The following is a 20,086-nucleotide window of genomic DNA, read 5'->3' as shown; positions in this document are numbered from 1 at the left end:
TTACTAAATACGGGTTAAAGCAAGATATGTGAGAATTAGCTAAAAAGAGGCTGGAACAAATGGGCCAGGCAGTGTTTAAATGAAGACCCTTTGTGTGTTGTTATTTCAGGTTTTAAGCTAGCCATACAAGAGCAAGGCAGGACAAAAAGCAGGTCCGCTCGCCTCATCACTACAGAAAAGCACATTCATCTCTTCCTTCTGTCTGGTGATTCCTGAATCTGTCCTGCTTCCTATCATCCTTAGTTTGGTCACCCTGCCAATATTTCCTGCCTCGTTACAGGCCAATAAGCATTTTATTAAACCAGTTTGAGTGACAAATCTTTACAGTGTACAAATGGATTATTCTACAGCACATCAGTCATTGGATGCCAATTATCATTTTATTAAACCAATTTGAGTGACAAACCTTTACAGTGTACAAACGGATCATTCCACAGCAGATCAGTCATTGGATGGCCACTCTCACAATTTCTGGGCCACTTTTACTTACCTCTTTTCTAAATAGGAAATTTATTAAAACAGCTCCTGTTTTATGCATTTAAGTTGTAATAATCAATAGTCAATATTATTTACACGTAACTCAATGCAAAGATTTTTAAGAGAAAAATAGGTAAGTAGAAAACAACTTCATATTCACATTGACATCAATTAATCTATTTCTAATTAAATAACAACTTGATAATGAATTCAAAGTAGGTGTCGCTGAAAATTTTTTGAAAGGTGCAGATATTGTTATGTTCAAAGTTATCAGAGAAAGTTCTAATAAGCAAAAATAATTTGAAGATATAACTAATAATGTAAGTTGGACAAGGATTTTCTAATTTTCTCTCTGTGTATAGAAGAGAATATTTGCTGCTAGTACTCAGCAGTTTATCATGTAAAATGACTTGGTGAATAGCTTGATTCAGTGGATGGTGATTGACAGAAACAGGTGGATAATAATGTGCAGCCTGGGCCCAGTCAGTCAAATCCATGATTCCTGCACTGCAAATCAGTGGTGACTACTACCTAAAATCTGAAATTCCAGTTTGGAATTTTGTCACAAGAAATTTGTGTTCTGTCAACACTGATGGTAATCAGAATGAAAAGAGGAAACATAAATGATTTAGTCACCAAGCATTGAAAGATTAAAAACAACTCCAAAGGATAAGGGAATGAAAAATGTATCAATTAAAACTAATACAAAAGAGAGACAGAAAAACACACTAGAAGAGGCTGAGAAAGTGTATAATTTTTTTTTCTAATTTTTAACTACAAATATCTGAGAATCACTTGGAAATTGTACAGAAGAAAAAGGATAAATAACGAAGGAAGAAAAACATGATGTAGAATTCACCTAATAAATACAGCTTCAGTGTGGGTACTAAAGTTACTATAAGATTCTGTGAACCAAATTGTCATTGTAGATTCAAAAACTTGGCGAAAAAATGATTTAATTTCCAGTACTGTATTTAAAAATAAAATAAAATAAAAGCAAAATTAATGTTAATCTAAAATAACCAGGAATGTTGTTGTATCTCTAAAATCAAACTCTTCTCAGGGAAGTTATACTGCTCACCAAACCTCCCTTAGTTCTATCAAATAGTCAAGCAAATAGCCATTTCACATGCATTATAAAATATCTTAGAAAACCCATTCACAATCTAGTACTGAAATAAACCAGGGTATCAGTTCTTAAAAGAATATTAGCAATTCTAAAAGAAATTGTCAAAGTCACTTCTGATTTGAAATACTGCATATGCATATATGTTTATGTATTCATATGTTTTTATATTTCAAAAGTCGGAGATACATTATCTAAGGTATTATAGTAACCATTTTCAAAAGAAAATGCCTTTTATGTAGAAACATAGTCTGTGAAACATAGGTTACATTTCTGATATCAGTATAACAGACAAGGATAAAAAAGAATTGTTTAAATGGCAATGACCTCTTCAGTATGGTGTATAGCATGTATTCATATTGCGCGGCTATTAAATGTTTCTTAGACAATCTAAAAGCTATACGTGTGATTTCTCCTACAAAAAAAAATGGATTCTGGTTGTCCAGATAGTAAAACAATATTAAAAGAGCAAAAAGGTACAGATTGGTAAACAACAACAAATAGTAACTAGTAATAATAGTATAACTGTTGTCACCATGCATATACAAAATAATGACTAACTAATGAATCTATTTAGTTGTCTATAATTGAAAAATGTAACCACAGAACATTCTTACAACGCCAAGGACACAGTGAATAAAATACCCACCCCAATGAGTACCTTGTTAATGCTATAACAAATAATAAAGATAAATTATGGTGTTTTAAAAGATTATCACCTATTTTCTAAAATACCATAATATATCTTTATTATTTGAATTAGATAAGATAGTAAACACAGCAGCAGCAGTAAAATTCAGAGTAGGGTTAAGTAACCATGGTCATGAGTGAGGTGTGAATTTAAGAAATATCTCCCTCAATTGAACACATATCTGCACAAAATGTGAAAAGTATGAGTAAATAAACAAAACAAAACAAGAGTAGTCTGGAAAACGTGTGTCAAACAGAGACAAATCAACTCCAGGTCCCTACCCAAGTTGAGCCAACAGCTATTGCTACTAAGAATGTGAACCTCAATAACTAACGAGCAGAGGACTAAGAAAAATCAGAGGGTGCAATGATCAGAAGTACAAGGACCATGCACCTGCATGGAACTTCCCAGATCTTTTGGAAATTTCTGTTTCTCTAGAGTGCAATAAGGAACCATGGGAGGAATTTGAATCGGCAAATTCATCTAATATCATAGTGAAAGAATCAATGAAAGAGGTGACAGGAAGGAGGAACAGAAAATTTTATCTGAAACAAACAAAAGGAATGGTTGCCTGGGGTTTGGTAACCACAGATAAGTGGATCAAGATATTAAAATTGGAGCCAATGCAATTTCTTGATACATTAGCCATGTATAAAAATAGGTCTGGAGTCAATTGTAACTATGCTGTAGTAATCTGACTTTGAAATTTAGTATACATCAAGATATTAGATTTTCATGCAAGGGAAACAAAGTAACAAAATATGATTTCACATAAAGAAGTCTAAACTAACAAGTAGATAATTACTAAACACGAATATAACGACATTTAAGGGGCTAGAACATTGGTTCAGATGATAAAGTTATTGCCATGCAATTGAGGACCAGAGTTTTGGTCTCTAACACTTATGTAAAAAGCTGGTGCCAAGCTCTAATCCCAGTGCTAGAGAGATGAAGACAAGAATCCTGGAAAGCACTACCCAGTTAGTCTTGCAGAACTAGCAAACTTTAGGTTCAGTGAAGAATTTGTCTTCAAAAATAGAGAGTGATGAAGGAAGACACACAAAGATGACTTCCTGCTTCCATATGCACACACACACACACACACACACACCAACAGAGACAGACAGACAGACAGAGAGAGAGAGAGAGAGAGACAGAGAGAAATTCAAGTTACAAATTTTATAGAAAATGTAGTTTAGATGGTCAGTAAAAAAGAAACTTAAGGATAAATGCACAGGGAGATTAAATTTTTTAAAGGCAAAGTTTCAAAAAATTAATCTATTCAATGTTGTTTCAGTGAAAATCACTCAAGACTCTGGGGAAATAGAACTTCAGACTAATTTTAAATTATACCAAAAACACTAACTCAGCCAATTGATCCCGAAGGAGAAGTTTAAGGTGGGGAAGAATCATGAGGCTACACAAATCCAGAGCGTTACTTAATGGATAAACTTCATTTCCAAATAAATAAGTAAGTTATTGAATATAGGAGTGAGCATGAAAGAAAAAGAAAGAATAATGTGGAAGTTGACTTATGCTAAAGTTAGCGCTAAGCTTTGGAAGGAAGCAAGAGTGCTGAGGAAGTTGTCGGTGACGTTTTCCAGCGTGGATTTTAACAGGCACTGGATGGACTGTCCTTTCAAGTGATAGTAAGTAGTTTAGAGAGTTGTTAGTGCCATGAACAGACAGACAGACAGACAGGCATTAGTATGATTGGGATTCTGATGACCATTTACACACACAAGGCAGAGTAGGAGTTCTTATAAGTCTCAGAGGAAGGGTAAGGGAGGAGGGTCATGTCATATGATTTTTGAGTAGCCCAAAGCGTAGCACCACACAAAGCCAGGCCTTTCCTGACTCCTGGTTTGCAGAAAGAGGAGAGAATTCCTAGGAAAGAATGTGTGATTATTAAGATGAAAGGGGAGTTTAGCTCAAGTTTACCCATCGTACAGGTGATGAACATGTTCGCACTGGTGGTTCTCTGAGGTTATGGAGTCTGGCAATCTGGGCCTGTAAACTTCCTAGGGGAAGTTGGAAAGCACCTGGTACTCTCTAAGAATCTAGGACCCTGGGGACTATTGAGGGTTTGAGATTCCTTTGCAGTGGCTGTGTTGAAAAACAGTGTTGGTCCAGCGCCAACTCAATGTGCCAGACTTTTTGTTGACTCCCCATGGGAGGAGCCCTTACCCTTTGCGAGGAGTGGATGAGGGATGAGTTGGGAGAGAGCTGGAGGCAGAAGGAGCAATAAGGGTGGGGGGGATTGTGGTTGAAATGGAAAATGAAATTAAAATAAATAAATAACAAAGAAAAACAGGCTTCTATAATTACATGGCCTAATTAGCTAAAAAAAAATCAACATTTAGAACAATCAGCTTTTAATATGAGAAGAGAGTTAAGACTTGTGGTACTTTGAATGTAATTGCCCCAAAGAAAGCAATATCTTGATAGAACAAGACCCAGAAGTAAACCAGTAAACAGCACCACTCCATGGCCTCTGCATCAGCTCCTTCCTCCAAGATTCTGTCCTGTTTTAGTTTCTATTCTGATTTCCTTCAGTGATGAACAGTGCTGTAAGCCCTATGAACCCTTTCCTCCCCAGCTTGCTTTTTGGTCCTGGTGTTTTATTACAGCAATTGAAATCCTAACAAGGACACAGCCAAAGTAGCAATCACATCAATATCCTTTAATGTTGATTCACTTCCCAGATGAGACACCTGCATTGTCCCAGTGCATGCCTGTCAGTATCTGTTACAGATAGGGCTGTGGCAAAGCAGCTACTTGATTCTAGCACCAGACTCTTGTAAATGCCTGCATCTTGCATAGTGTGAACTGAGAGACCCTACCCTCAATCTCTAATTCTACCCCAAATAGAAAAAAAAAAAAAACCAACAACAAAGACATAATAAAAATGAAAGGTGTGAGGTTCGTCCCAGAAAAGCAACCCTATAAAGTATAAGTAATTAGTATCTAAGATACAAAATAGCTCTGAAATTTAAGAATCAAAGAATCAAATAGTAACAGGCGTGATCAGGCGTTTTACACAACATGTTTTACGACAATGTATAAACAAAACCCACTCAGCCACTGGTTTATAGTCATAAAATTGTAAAAGAGTGTTTTGGATGACAGGGATTTTAAATCGTATGAAAGGCTGATGAAAATTCGAAAACTCTATTTGGAAACTTTTGTCTTTTTCACAAAGCTCAGACGCCGGCATTTATATTTTAAAACCTGAAGAAACTTAGCCCTTAGGCATTCACTTCCGATGAAGGTTTCATAACAGTGGCAAGCAGACACTTTGGGCTGGCAAATTCTGAGGTGGCTGCTGCATGTTGTTGGATAGTTAGCAATACATTTGTGTTTTCTCACTAGACATGAATGACATTCTCCAGGTCATGATCTGGAATGTCTCTAGAAACTGTCAAATATCAAGATAAACTTTCCCCCACAGTGAGAGTTCTATGAATACTTCAAAATAGTAACGATGACGTTATGACAAAGTTGTTCCTAGGCATGGCATTACCTAGACAACTTCTATAACTAACCAATTATCTTTTATAGATTAAATAAGTAATTTCTTTTTTTGGTCACAATGTACAAAGCTATCCAAAGATTTAAAAGCTCAACTATCCAGGGAAACCCTGTCTCGAAAAATCAAAAAAAAAAAAAAAAAAAAAAAAAAAAAAAAAAAAAGCTCAACTATCATCACACATCACATTGTTAAGGTTTAGGAAAATAATAGTACCTGAAGAAAGTCATAGAATATTTTCTATATTTTTGTACTGATTTATATGATTATAATATATAACTTTAAATGTAAAAATTTGTCATTATGATTTAGTGCTTATAATATCAATGATATTCAATATTTATAATTATAAAACATACTTCAACCGTTGCTACATTATTTACAATTATGAAAAAAGAAACGTACTAAAATTTACTTAGATTTTTACAGAACATAATAGCACAAATATATGGAGATGAACTTGATTTGCACAATTGATGAACATGTTAATGAGATGCTTTCCTTTCCTCTACTAAAATCCAAGATCAGAAAGGGCAAACCCTGTGACTCTCTGAAAAATCAAAGCATAGTACTATGTTTAAATCTAAATATGAGCAGGCACATACAGAGGCAAGGACAGGCAGATAGCGTCAATGTGGTCTCAGCAGATAGAGTCACTGACAAAGGAGCTGTCAATCATTAGTTTTAAAGAATACCATTCAAGGTCTATAAAGATTTAAAAAGCCCTTTAAGATATTTCCAGATCACCTAATCCACAGCAAACTATTTGAGATCTTGTAGCAGACAAAAATCTTCCAATAGGTGTTGTCATGCTATGTTAGCACAGTAAAAGACATAGATAATCAACATCTGTGATGGGAGAGAGAATACTGGATGATAAGCAAATGTTATCTGAGGCATTGGCTGAAGGTCACAAAGCTATTGAATTTATATCATAATGTTTCTATAGCATAGTAATTTAGGAAAAAGTTTATTTTACTTTTTCAAAATTCTGATGGAAGAAACTTCTGCTATAACAGTTATTTTGGTTGTGTAATTTAAGGTTTACTTGAGATTAATAAAATTATCATTAATGTTATTACTTACTAAAGATAACTGTGTGTATTTAGCTAAATAAATCATTGTACATAAATTAAAGCATAAATTTGCATGATATAACACATGAAATCAAGTTGTGTATTTTAAGAAATAAACTGATTAAGGTTTCCTCTAGGAACTATAGAAACTGTATCTATGTGATAGTTCATTCTACGGGGAACATTTACCATGAAGTTACATAAACAGCTGGTTTTTTGTTTTGTTTTGTTTTGTTTTGTTTTGTTTTGTTTTGTTTTGTTTTGTGAGACTGTGGTGCTGGGACAGAAGCCAGGGCCAGACAGAAGCCAGTGCCCCACAGAGCTAATCCACACTCCAGCCCTGTAGGCTCTCACTGCAGTCCAAGCTGCCCTTGGACCATAGATCTTTGTGTTTCATCTCCAGTCAGTCTGAATCACAGCCATGAAGCCCCGTTCAAGCAATAGAATGATTTCTTCTTCGCTTGTCAGGCAATGAGGTGCTGCCATGTGTCTTCAAATATTTTTGCACTGGCTTATAAGATTTGAATCTGTTCCCAGAAGTTGCTCTGGATTCTAATGGAACAAAGTCATACAATTTCTAATGTACTTATTTCAAAATCAAAATTTCCTGAATCATTTTATATTTTGCCAAATATATTTATTACCTGAAAAAGGATTTCATTATGAATTCTTAGCACTAAAAGAAAATGAAGCACTTGATTAAAATTTCTTTACAAATCTTCATACTGGCATTTGCCTGATCTGATCACACCATGACATACGACCAGAATTCACTGATACAATTCTTCCAGACAGGGAAGTTAACACTCTAATAAAGAGAGAGATTGACAAGAAACATAGAGAGAATGCTGTCATTCAATAAAAATAAAAGAGAAAGGAAGAAGAAAGGGAGAGAGAGAAAGAGAGAGACACAGAAAGACAGATAGACAGAAAGAAAGAAGGAAGAAAGAAAGAAAGAAAGAAAGAAAGAAAGAAAGAAAGAAAGAAAGAAAGAAAGGACAAAGAACAGGTATGGATGGTGGTATTTTCCTTAGGAAATATAAGCAGATGTGTCTCAGTCAGTAGGCACTGTGTGGGAGTGGCTGTTGAGCCAATGCTCTGTGAGCCTGAAGCTCATACCATCACATGAGCAGCTTGACACAAGGAAGCTGCCAGCAGCCCTGGAGGCTCAATCTCAGAGCTATTAGAAAGCAATCAGGAACATGATTATCCCTCACTCAGAGCCAAGCTTGGGCTCCAGATGCTTGTCAAATTCTGATTCTTCTGAAATAGAATTGCTCTCTGCATCATCTTATCAGGCCAGCTCTATCCTATGACCTCTATGCTTAAGGAGCTGGTTCAGTAGCAAGCTAATAAGGAGAATGCTTTATGTAACAACTGCTTCATGTGTTATGTAACATATTTTATCATTGTTATGTTTTAAGGAAAATTGACAATCTCTACCTCTATTTATATATTCATTTTATTATCATTGTTACCAAATAAAGAGGAGAAGACCTAAAAGAGAAAAGGATTTATTTTGACCAACAATCAATCTCAGAGCTCAATCTACTGCTACTTGGCCTTCAGGGTTTGGGAGAACATTACCATATCAGTGGGAGATTATAACACCAGCATTGAGCAATGTCAGCACATTCCAGGTAGGAAGCAAGAAGTGGGGACAGGAAGCAGATAACCTTTATAGGCCCATTTCCTCTAGCTGGTCTCCACCTTTCCCAGTTTCTGTTGCCTCAGGAAGTAGCCACTAGCTGAGGACTGACCATTCAACATGCAAGTCTTATGGGGCAAATTTCACATTCAAATGATAACCAGCTAAATTTTGTAGAATCATTCATATTCAAAGTTGCATTTGTCACCTCCAGTCTATAGGACAAACCTATTTAGGATCATGAATATGGCATGCTGCCCACAGGGCTCATGGCTTCTGTTTATATTTCATTATCGTTCAAATAAGAGCAATTGCAAATACTTTTTATGTTTCTTATGTTCTTATGCTTCTTTTTTGTTTTATTTTGTTTATTTGGTTTTTGCTTGTTTTGCTTTTTGTTTTGGCTTTCTGAGACAGGATTTCTCTATAGCTTTGGAGCTTGTAATGGAACTAGCTCTTTTAAACCAGGGTGGCCTTGAACTCACAGAGATCCACCTGCCTGTGCTTCCTTAGTGATGATATTAAAGGCAAGGGCCGCCACCACCTAGCTGTTCTTATGTTTCTTTTGTTCTTTGTTCTTTGGCCAAGATTAAGCCATATTTGACTCTGCATGGGCTACTAAAACAGTATGACACCACAAATAAACCACGTGTAACCGTAATGAGGTAAATTGAGGTTAACAGACTTTAGAAAAGACAATGTCTGAGCGGCTATTGAATGCCAGTCTGAATGATATGACATCATATTCCTGACTTTGACTGACAGCTCTCTGGAAGTCATCTCGCAAAAGGTCCCTTGTTCAATTGAAGATTCTTCTGTGCACAGAAGCACCCTCAACTGCCTTGTGGCCATCACTGACTTCTTTATGTCCTAAAGAATCATACAGATACATCTATGTCTCACCCCTGAACTCACCAAGGAGTTTGCCCTCTGGTATATTATCAATGATTCATCAACCTCCTAATGATTTTTTTGTGAGCTCAGAAGAATGTAAAGTGAAGGCGTAAATCACAAACAATCCCACACCAGTTTGGAATTATGATTAATAGAATGGTTATTTATTTAAAGGGGAAAAACTTACAGATCACCATCCCAGACAACAGCCCTCTGCACAATCAGGAAGGAGCTTAGTCGCAGGAAGCAGAGCCAGAAGCCAGAGAGGGAGTGGAGGGCAGTTGCTACTTTTTTAAAGAAGGAGAGACCACGCATCAATGGGCTGGTACCTCAGCAGCTATTGGCTGAAGGAGCTGAAGGAGCTCCTGCAACAGTAAAAAAAGTTATGAAAATGCTGTCGTTTATCTCTAGGTGACAGATCCTCTCAGCCATATATATGCATGATCATTGTCCACAGTGTTCTCAACTGTTGTAGGAGGCTGCTTGTTCACTTCCAGCTGTTCAACCCTGAAATAATCACACAGAAACATTATTATCTGCAATACTACTTGGCAAATAGCAAGAAAGGGGAGGTGATGTGGGATTCCCCTCTTTATGCTGTGAATACCATTGGTTAACAAAGAAGCTGCTTTGCACCTATAGCAGAGCAGGGCAGAATAGAGCTGGGCAGGGAAAACTAAGCTGAATGCTGTGAGAAAGAATGTGGAATCAGATAGTAGCCATGTAGCTCCATTGGAGACCGATGCTGGAACTTGATTTAGTATGCCACATCCTCATGCCAACACACAGATTAGTAGAGATGGATTAACTTAAGATATGAGTTAGTCAGAAATATGCTTAAGCTATTGACCAAACAGTATTAAAAATAATATGGTTTTGTGTGATTATTTTGGGGCTGAGCAGTCGGAAACAAACAAGCAACCTCCTACAAGACTCCACAGCTCTTCACAATGATTCTACTGTAATTTTCATGAAATTTTGCTTCTGCCCTGGGATACTGTTGTTATAGTACTTTCCAGCTAAGTGTATTACACAATAGAAAGGAAAGCAGTGATTTTTACTTATATATCTGGATAGATTTTAACCTACTTAATGTAATTTCTTTAGAAGCAGACAATCCAACATAAGAATCATACGTCAACACGCTAGGCTGTTTTCTTGAGATAGTGTCTTATTCTTTCATTATATGAGTGAGGCATCCCAAGAGCTCATTATATAGCCCAAGAACATGAAGGATGTTTGTTTACATCAGAATAAGTAATAAGCAGTACAAGCAGTGTGTTGGATGATCTGAATGTAAGGCATCTGCTTCAGGCAACATATAAAACCATGGTCTGTTATGTACTAAATCATTTCTCTTTCCTGAGAACCAAACTGTGAAGGGCACAGAAGGACGTGTGCAGAAGTTTTGGCTCTAATGCTTTAGACATCATTGCAAATTGATTTTTGAAAGCTAATGTCACTATTTTAATGTGTATCAATAAGAAGTTCCTTCAAGTAACTATGGAAGTCTTACAAATGGGAATTTTCTATCATCTAAGAAGGGACTGGAGTATATTGCATAGGTTATCTCATTGAATCTGTTAAACAAACTTAGAAGATACTTGTTTTGTTAGCCAAGTGCAATGAGATAAAGGCGGTTGATTAGGATCACAAACTAGTGGTTACTGAGTAGCATTCAGCGGTAGTGCAGTTATCAGTTCAAAAACCTCAACTCTTAACCCATTTACCATTTAGTGTTACAAGGGATTTAAAATTACCCTGGTACATAGCATAATAGAACATTTTGAAAAATGCCAACTATTTCTGATAAATACTAAACCATTCATTATATCTATTTGTCTCTCTACTAGAAGAGAAGAACCTGTAGGTCACAGGCCTCACTCATCCACATGCTATTACCTTTCCAGTGCTGGCAACCGTGACTGAGTCACATTTTAATGAAAGCTAAAATGGTGTGTGGGTTGAATTCATGAGTGGAAGAAGAAGGCCATGCTGCATTCTGGCAGGTGTCAATGAGTCTGGTTACCATTAGGCACAGACACTGCAAAAAGAGATCGACGAGAGATGAAACTTTTATCACCCAAAATTATCTCTACCACTCAAACCAAGAATCAAAATTTATACCAAACTTTTATATATATAAATGAAATCTAAATTGTTTAAAAATGTGTTAATGGTCTTTAAATTGTCCTGTAAGTATTGACTGATTAGAGCTGCAAAAAAGTCACAGTAAATCAGATATGAATTTTTCTGAAAAAATATCCCAAGGGTTTATATTTATCACTGAAAACATATTTATATATATATATATATATATATATATATATGAGAATATTCTTTATTTTATTCTGAAATATTTCTTAGTTTTAAAATCAATTTCCTTATTTATTTTTAAATAATTTCCTTTAAGTTTTGTTTGTTTGTATTATTTTTAAAGAATAAAAGTTATAGATTAAAAATATTAATTCCCTTTCCTAGTTTATGAGTATATATTTTATTTTCAATCAAACTAAAATTTTTATTACATTATTGATGTTTTTCTCATTATTTTTCTTTTTTATATGTGTCCCTGGTATCTCTGGTAAGGATTTAGTTTTTAGTTTTTATGTATTTTTTGTTGTTGTTTTGCTTTGGGCTTTTTTGTTATTGTTGTTGCTTTTGTTTGTTTGTTTGTTTGTTTGTTTGTTTGTTTTGAGACAGGGTTTCTCTGTAGCTTTGGAGCCTGTCCTGGAACTAGCTCTTGTAGACCAGACTGACCTCAAACTCAGAGAGCTCCTCCTGCCTCTGCCTCCCAACTGCTGTGATTAACGGCATGTGCCACCATCACCCGGCTAAGGATTTACTTAAAAAAAAACTGAAAAGTGTCATTTAAAATAAAATCTCTCAAACCTGGTTAAAGTACAAAAGAATTTATATAGTAAAAAAGTTATAAGAAAAGGGAAAATGATATTAAAACCTAAATGATAAAATAGTTTATCACTTATAAAATTATTTGTGAAAAGTGGAAGTTAAGCTAAGTTAAAGAATAAAATTTAAAAATAATGAGTTTTCTTTCAAAGAGGTAAGTTAAGCATTTTGGAACATCCCCCACCACCATCTTTTTTACACAGAAACCCATATACACATTTTGGAAACCACACTATAAACATATCTATCTCCATAACTTGCTACATCACTTGGCCATCTGAGGTTACAGAAAGAAGGCCACTCTTGTGAAAGAAGCCACTTTCTCTGGATACTAGTCACATTGGTATGTTGTGAGACAGTTTGAATGAAAATGTCCCCCAAAGCTGCATATATGTGAAAGCATAGTTCACAGTTAGCATACTGTTTAGAAGAATTTAGAGGTGTATGTAGCCTTGTTGAAGAAAGAATGTCTTTGAACATGGACTTTGAGGTTTCAAAAGTCTAAACCAGATCTAGTTTCTTTTTCTCTCCTCTCCTCCTCCTCTTCCTCCTCCTCCTCTTCTTCTTCTTCTTCCTTTCTCTCTCTCTCTCTCTCTCTCTCTCTCTCTCTCTCTCTCTCTCTCTCTCTCTCTCTCTCTCACCTCTGTGTGTGTGTATGTGTGTACGTATGTGTGTCTGTCTACTGTCTCCTTTCTCTCTTTCTGTCTGATGCCCAAGGATCAGGATGCAAATTTCTCAGCTATTCTCCTGCACCACCCAAACAAAGTCATGAAAACCCCCACCAATTTCTGGGCATATTTTCATAATTCTGTATTCAACAGACATTGGCTGGGCTAGAAAAAGTGTGATTTTTGCATAGTAGTATGGATACTGCCCATTAGTCACCTTGTTTGAGGACCCTTGTGCTAAGCCTGATTGTTCCTAATTTATAGAGACATTTTGACAGTCTTTCAGGGTGTTCTCTACTAATGTCCTAGAACAGCTGCTGTTTGTCTAATAAAGAAAGTGAGGCCTTCCTTGTGGTGCAGTTCAAACCATCATCCCTGTCTCTGACTTTTTCTTTGTTTTTGTTTTGACATTTTAATGAGGCTCTGAAAGAACAGACAGATGACTGTGTTCATGACACTTTCACACAAAAAGGCATTTGTCACTGAATTCCACCTTTGCCTAAACTCATTAAGTTACACCTTATCATTAATCTTATCTAAGAGAATGTCAGCAGAAGTTAATAATTGACTTACAGCAAATTTGATTGGTAAGGACTTAATATTCTTATAAGAAATATTCTCCTCTTACCTACTAAGAAATTAAAGATGACAACTAAGGGAAAGAGAATTAATTTGGCCCCATACTCCAGTGTTTTACTGTTGGTTGAACCAAACATTCCCAATGTATCATGGTTGGTTTGATTACAATCCTGATGATTTAAGGTTGAATTCATCAAGTACCCAGGCCATTTTCCTTACGAAACTTCTAATTTTAAGCCAATAATAACCTATATTCTTGATACTGTCATACTTAAAGTTTCAACCAAGTCCATTGTTAAAATATTGATAGATATCTCTTCATTATGTTGTATATAAAAACAAATAACTATACTTCTCAAGTATTTTATTAATACTCAGAGAAATATTTTCATGTAATAAATTTCTAATCAATAGCATGAGAGAGACTGAGACAGACACATGCAGAGGAAGAATAAATTAGTATTTTTTCCAGAGATGAACCCTGTTATAAGTTTTTAAATCTGAAGTGGTCAGTCATAGACACATACACATATGAGCAACACAAAATGGATGCAGTAGACTGTGTGTGTGTGTGTGTGTGTGTGTGTGTGACAATAACAATTAAGGAAGCAGTCATAAATATGAGAGAGAGAGAGTTTGGAGGGAAATGGGAGACGCTGGTAGAAATTAGATGCAGTGGAAATGATGTAAATATAGCACTAATATGAAATTCTCAGAAAAAGATATTAAATATAAATCTCACAAAAGTCATATTCAAATTTTTGATTCTAGAAATTCAGACATAAGAACATAAGACTAATATTTTAACTGTGAATATTTGTTGTATTATTTTATTGATGAAGGTATATGGAGGGCAAGTGAACACAGTAATATACACTGAAATCCTTACTGTTTAGAAGATTTCCTCGAAGTCCCAGTGAGGTTCTGTTATAAGTAACTCAGAAACCCCTTTGTTCTAATTAAAGTGAAATATACAGTGAGGTCAAAGATGCAAAGAAACCATGTCATTTGCAAGCCCCAAACCATCATTTTAATGCTCACAAAAGATTTTTTTATTACTCTCAAAGTTGAAAGAAAAATGGGATGATACTTTTATTTGTGAATTGAGTTACCTGGATAACTTAGTCTCAATTATATAAGCTCTGTTAGGATATTCTTTTACCACATTTTTCACTACTTAAATTTGTTCTTTGATGATTTAAGACATGTATATAATGCATTCTGATTATTTTGGAGCTAGCAAGATATTCTAGTATAGAGTATAATAAAAGCCAAAACTGTATGGTTATTTTATGTCTCCAACATCCCATTCCTAGGCATTCCTCAAGTGAGCAGTAACTCTGTCCATGAAATGAATTGTATGAAAAATATAATGGCTTTATTTGTAGTACACCAAGCTTTGTAAACAGCTAAAGCATTTATGAAGCAGTGAGATGACAAACAAATTTTAGCACATCTAGTACTGTGCTGCCTAAACACAAAAACATGAATGCACTCACCCTCCTGTTATTATCACAACTGAAACCAAAAAAAAAAAATGATTTAAAATACAAAGTCTACCATAGCTACAACTACATCTTACTTGTATCAACTGTATCTAAGAGAGACATAACTTTAAATACAATAGTGGATCATTTGTACAGAAGTTCAAGAAAGACACAGACAGGTCTTGCGGTAGACTTAAAAATGGTTATATAAAATCTATTAAAGATGCAAGATGACATGGGCTCAGTATGGTTTAACAAGCATACAGACACAGGGGTGTAATTGGAGGCTGCTCATTTGTTTCCTGGCTGCCCAGACACAAATAATCACACAGAAATTATATTAATTAAAACACTGTTGGAACAATGTTTCAGACATACTGCAGCTAGCTCTTTCATCTTAAATTAACCCATTTCTATTAATCTGTGTATCACCACAAGACTGTGGCTTACAGGTAAGTTTCGTTCTTCTCCTTTGGCATTACATGGTGTCTCTCTGACTGCCTACTCTCTTTATATATCTCTTTCAGCCTGGCTATATTCTTCCCTGCCATAGGCCAAAATAACTTTATTCATTAACAATAGGAGCAACACATATATGGAAGAACATCCCACATAGGAGAAGAAGGAGAAAGAATTAGCAAAAATTCACTGTGAACAGAGTCAGGGAAGTAAGAAAAGAAATTGCTCATGCAAGGAATGTAATCACTTTTGGTCTATGTGGTGAGTTAAGGCAATTGCAGAATATATGGATGAAAACATTAAGCAGGAAGTAGGATGTGAAGAAGTAATCAGAAACTCTGCAAAACCAATGAAAATGAAGATTTAATTATAAGCCCGTGTGTTATTTAGAAAGGAACACAGTTATAAGAGTCTCTTGTTAAGAATTTAGGAGAAAAAATATCCGTGGAAGAAATATATAAAAAAAAATTAAAAATAAAAGGCATAAGATAATGACTATTACTTTTGTTGTTGCTGTTGTTGTTGAGTGATTATGCCGATAATAAGGGAGAATGCCGATTTGGTAAAATGTTTGAGGACCTGAATGTAATCCCCAGAATGTGCAGGTAATTCTACAGAATGCCCTGGAGCTCACTTTACAGCCTAATCATTGAGCTTCAAGGCAGTAGAAAATTTTCTCAAAAAACAATATGTATAGCATCTGAGAGACAAAAGCCAAGATCATCTGAGTAGTCCTTGTGATCACTGTGTTTACTGTGTTACATAGCCTAATATGTATATTTATTGTAATGAAGTGATATAAGATACATTAGACACAGTCTTACAAGTGTTGGGTTCTTAATATGATTTGCCTGGAAGAGTCAGCAGCAATATCTCACCGAAGTACGGCTTCCTTGAACCATTTTTGCTATCAAATGTCTAACATCTGGTTGCTCACAAATAAAATATTTGTATAGATGTACATCCATATTTTTTGAGGTAGAGGATTTGATAAGAATATCCATACCAAAGTACAGAACAAAGAGGCTCTGGCAGATGTAGAAATGGCAGTTTTAATGGAATGTTTTATGGAATGGTTACCAAATACAAAAAAAATGAACCCTACCTTTCAAAAAGACAGCAGAAAATAATTATGAATATTTCCACCATAAATGATAAACATTCAGTGAGACAGAAAAATTTAACCTGAATTAATATCATATAATACACACACACACACACACACACACACACATGGATGAAAACACCAGAAGGTACTCGGTATTATGTACAATTTTAAGGTTTTATGTATTCTTAGAAACAAAAATAATGAATAAATGAATAAGTCAACACACTGCCATGAGACACTATGAGTATCTCCAAATACCAGTGGAGATTTTTCTACTGTTGAATACCGACAGGAAATTTCATTGCTGAACGAGAAATATATAAACTTTTGTCTGAGGTAGCTTATTTCTGTCTGACACTGCAACCCTTACTCATGTGCTGTTTATTCAAAATTCTATGTACTTTACTCATGCATAACAATAAAACTCAGCACAGGCTAAACATGTGTTGATCCTGTTCACTGCTATGTTCTGTTTCCATTTAGGCTGTTGAATGGTGTCCTATCTCTGTCCTCTTAACCACCACACACAGTGCCATACAATACCAGTCATAGTCAGCATAAGGACTCACCAGACAAGGTATCCCTGTTTCAGTGCTGAGGAGTTTCATCCAGACGGGTGAGTGTGTGCTATACCGGGGCAGACTGTCCCAGAAGAGAGTACAACCCCACTACCCCAGCTCCTGCTGGAGGGTTTCTGTGTTCCACTTGACTCTGCCCTGCCCACACATCCGCCTTTGTGTCTGAGGTGGCCTTGGAATACCAGGTGCCCCTGTTTCAGTGCTAAGGAGTTTTATCCAGACAGGTGAGTGTGTGCTATCCCGGGACAGACTGTCCCAGAAAAGAGCACAACCCCCCTACCCCAACTCTTGCTGCAGGGCTTCTGTGTTCTACTTGACCCTGCACTGCCCCAACAACCGCCCTTGTGTCTGAGGAGGCCTGGGAATACCACGTATCCCTGTTTCAGTGCTGAGGAGTTTCATCCAGACAGACAGGAACAGTTCCTGCTCCTGCACTGAGGAGATCCACCTAGAGAGTCAGTCACAGCAGACTGGACCAAGACACCAAAACTCTCCTGGCTCCATTTGAAGGAAGAGATGGGCAGGCGGCAATGCAAGAATTTTTCCAACAACCAGAAAGGCAACATGACATCACCAGAAACCAGGGATCACGAAACAAGAAGAATTGAACACCTGACTTGAGAAGAAATCAAAGAAATCAACTTTAAATGGAACATTATGAAAATATTGGAGGACCTTAAACAGGTGGTGAAAACTGCCATAAAGAAATAGAAATGACAAACAAAAAGGTTGAGGAAATGGATAAATCTCTCAAAGATACCCAAGAAAAAGCAATGAAACAGGTAAGGGAAACAGTCCAAGACATGAAAAATGAAATGTAGGTAATGAAGAAAACACAATCTGAGGGAAGACTGGAAATGGAAATTCTGAGCAAACGAACAGAAACTACAGAGACAAGTATTACCAACAGAATACAAGAGATAGTAGAAAGAATCTCAGACACTGAAGATACTACAGAGGAAATAAACTCACTGGTTAAAGAACAAAACAAATCCAACAAATTCTTAACACAAAACATCCAGGAAATCTGGGACACTGTGAAAAAACCAAACCTAAGAATAATAGGAGTAAAAGAAGGAGAAGAGTTACAACTCAAAGGCCCAGAAAATATATTCAACAAAATTATAGAAGAAAACTTTCTCATCCTAAAGAAGGATATTCCTAGCCTAGCCGGGCGGTGGTGGTGCACACCTTTAATCCCAGCACTAGGGAGGCAGAGGCAGGAGGATCTCTGAGTTTGAGGCCAGCCTGGTCTACAAGAGCTAGTTCCAGGACAGGCTCTAGAAACTACAGGGAAACCGTGTTTCAAAAAAAAGAAGGATATTCCTATGAAGGTACAAGAAGCATAGTGAATACCGAATAGACTGGATCAAAAAAAGCATCCCCTTGCCATATAATAATAAAAACACAAAACATACAGAATAAAGAACAAATATTAAGAGCTGCAAGGGAAAAAGGTCAAGTAACATATAAAGGGAAACCTATCAGAATTACACCTGACTTCTTAATGGAAACCATGAAAGCCAGAAGGTCTTGGATAGATGTACTGCAGACACTAAGAGACCATGGATGCAAGCCCAGACTACTATATCCAGCAAAGCTTGCATTCACCATCGATGGAGAAAACAAGATATTACAGGACAAAAACAGATTTAAACAATACGTTGACATAAACCCAGCCTTACAGAAAATACTAGAAGGAAAATCACAAACCACGGAAGCCAACAACACCCATAATAACACAAGCATCTGACAACCCTCCACCAGCACAACTCAAAGAAGGGAAACACACAAACTCTACCACCAGAAAAAATAACCGCAGTTAACAAGCACTGGTCTTTAATATCACTTAATATCAATAAACTCAATTCACCTATAAAATGGCACAGGTTAAGAGAATGTATATGAAATCAGGACCCAACATTCTGCTGTTTACAAGAAACACACCTCAAGACAGACACTACCTCAGAGTAAAGGGTTGGGAAAAGGTTTTCCAATCAAATGGACCAAAGAAACAAGCGCATGTGGCTATACTTATATCTAACAAAATTGATTTCAAACTAAAATCAATCAGAAGAGATGGAGATGGACTCATAACAGGAACAATTTATCAGGTGGAAGTCTCTATCCTGAATATCTATGCCCCTAATATAAAAGCACCCACTTAGGAAAAAAAAAAAAACATTACTAGAACTCAAAGCATACATCAAACCACACACTCTCATAGTAGGAGGTTTCAACACTCCACTCGCACCAATGGATAGGTCAAATAGACTGAAACTTAGCAGAGAAATAAGAGAACTATCAGATGTAATGAAACAAATGCATCTAACAGACATCTATAGAACATTCCACCCAAACAGAAAAGAATATACCTTCTTCTCAGCATCGCATGGAGCCTTCTCAAAAATTGATCAAATCATTGGTAACAAAGCAAACATCCATAGATACAAGGAAATTGTAGTAACCACCTGTGTACTATCGGGTCACCATGGAATAAAGCTAGAATTCAACAATTCTAACTCCAGAAAGCCTACAAACTCATGGAAACTGAACAGTCAACTACTGAACCACACCTGGGTCAAGGAAGAAATAAAGAAAGAAATTAAAGTTTTCCTTGAATTCGATGAAAACAAAGACACATCATACCCAAACCTATGGGTCACTCTGAAAGCAGTGCTAAGAGGAAAGTTCACAGCACGAAGTGCCCACATAAAGAAAATGGAGAAAGCACACATTAGAGACTTAACAGCATACCTGAAAGCTCTAGAAAAAAGAAGCAGATTCACCCAGGAGGAGTAGAAGACTGGAAATAATCAAACTGAGAGCTGAAATCAACAAAATAGAAGCACAGAA

The sequence above is a fragment of the Arvicola amphibius genome, chromosome 1 (assembly GCF_903992535.2).
Source record: "Arvicola amphibius chromosome 1, mArvAmp1.2, whole genome shotgun sequence".
In the NCBI taxonomy this organism is placed as follows: domain Eukaryota; kingdom Metazoa; phylum Chordata; class Mammalia; order Rodentia; family Cricetidae; genus Arvicola; species Arvicola amphibius.
The sequence above is the reverse complement of the archived record's forward strand: the minus strand, read 5'-3'. Positions refer to the sequence as shown.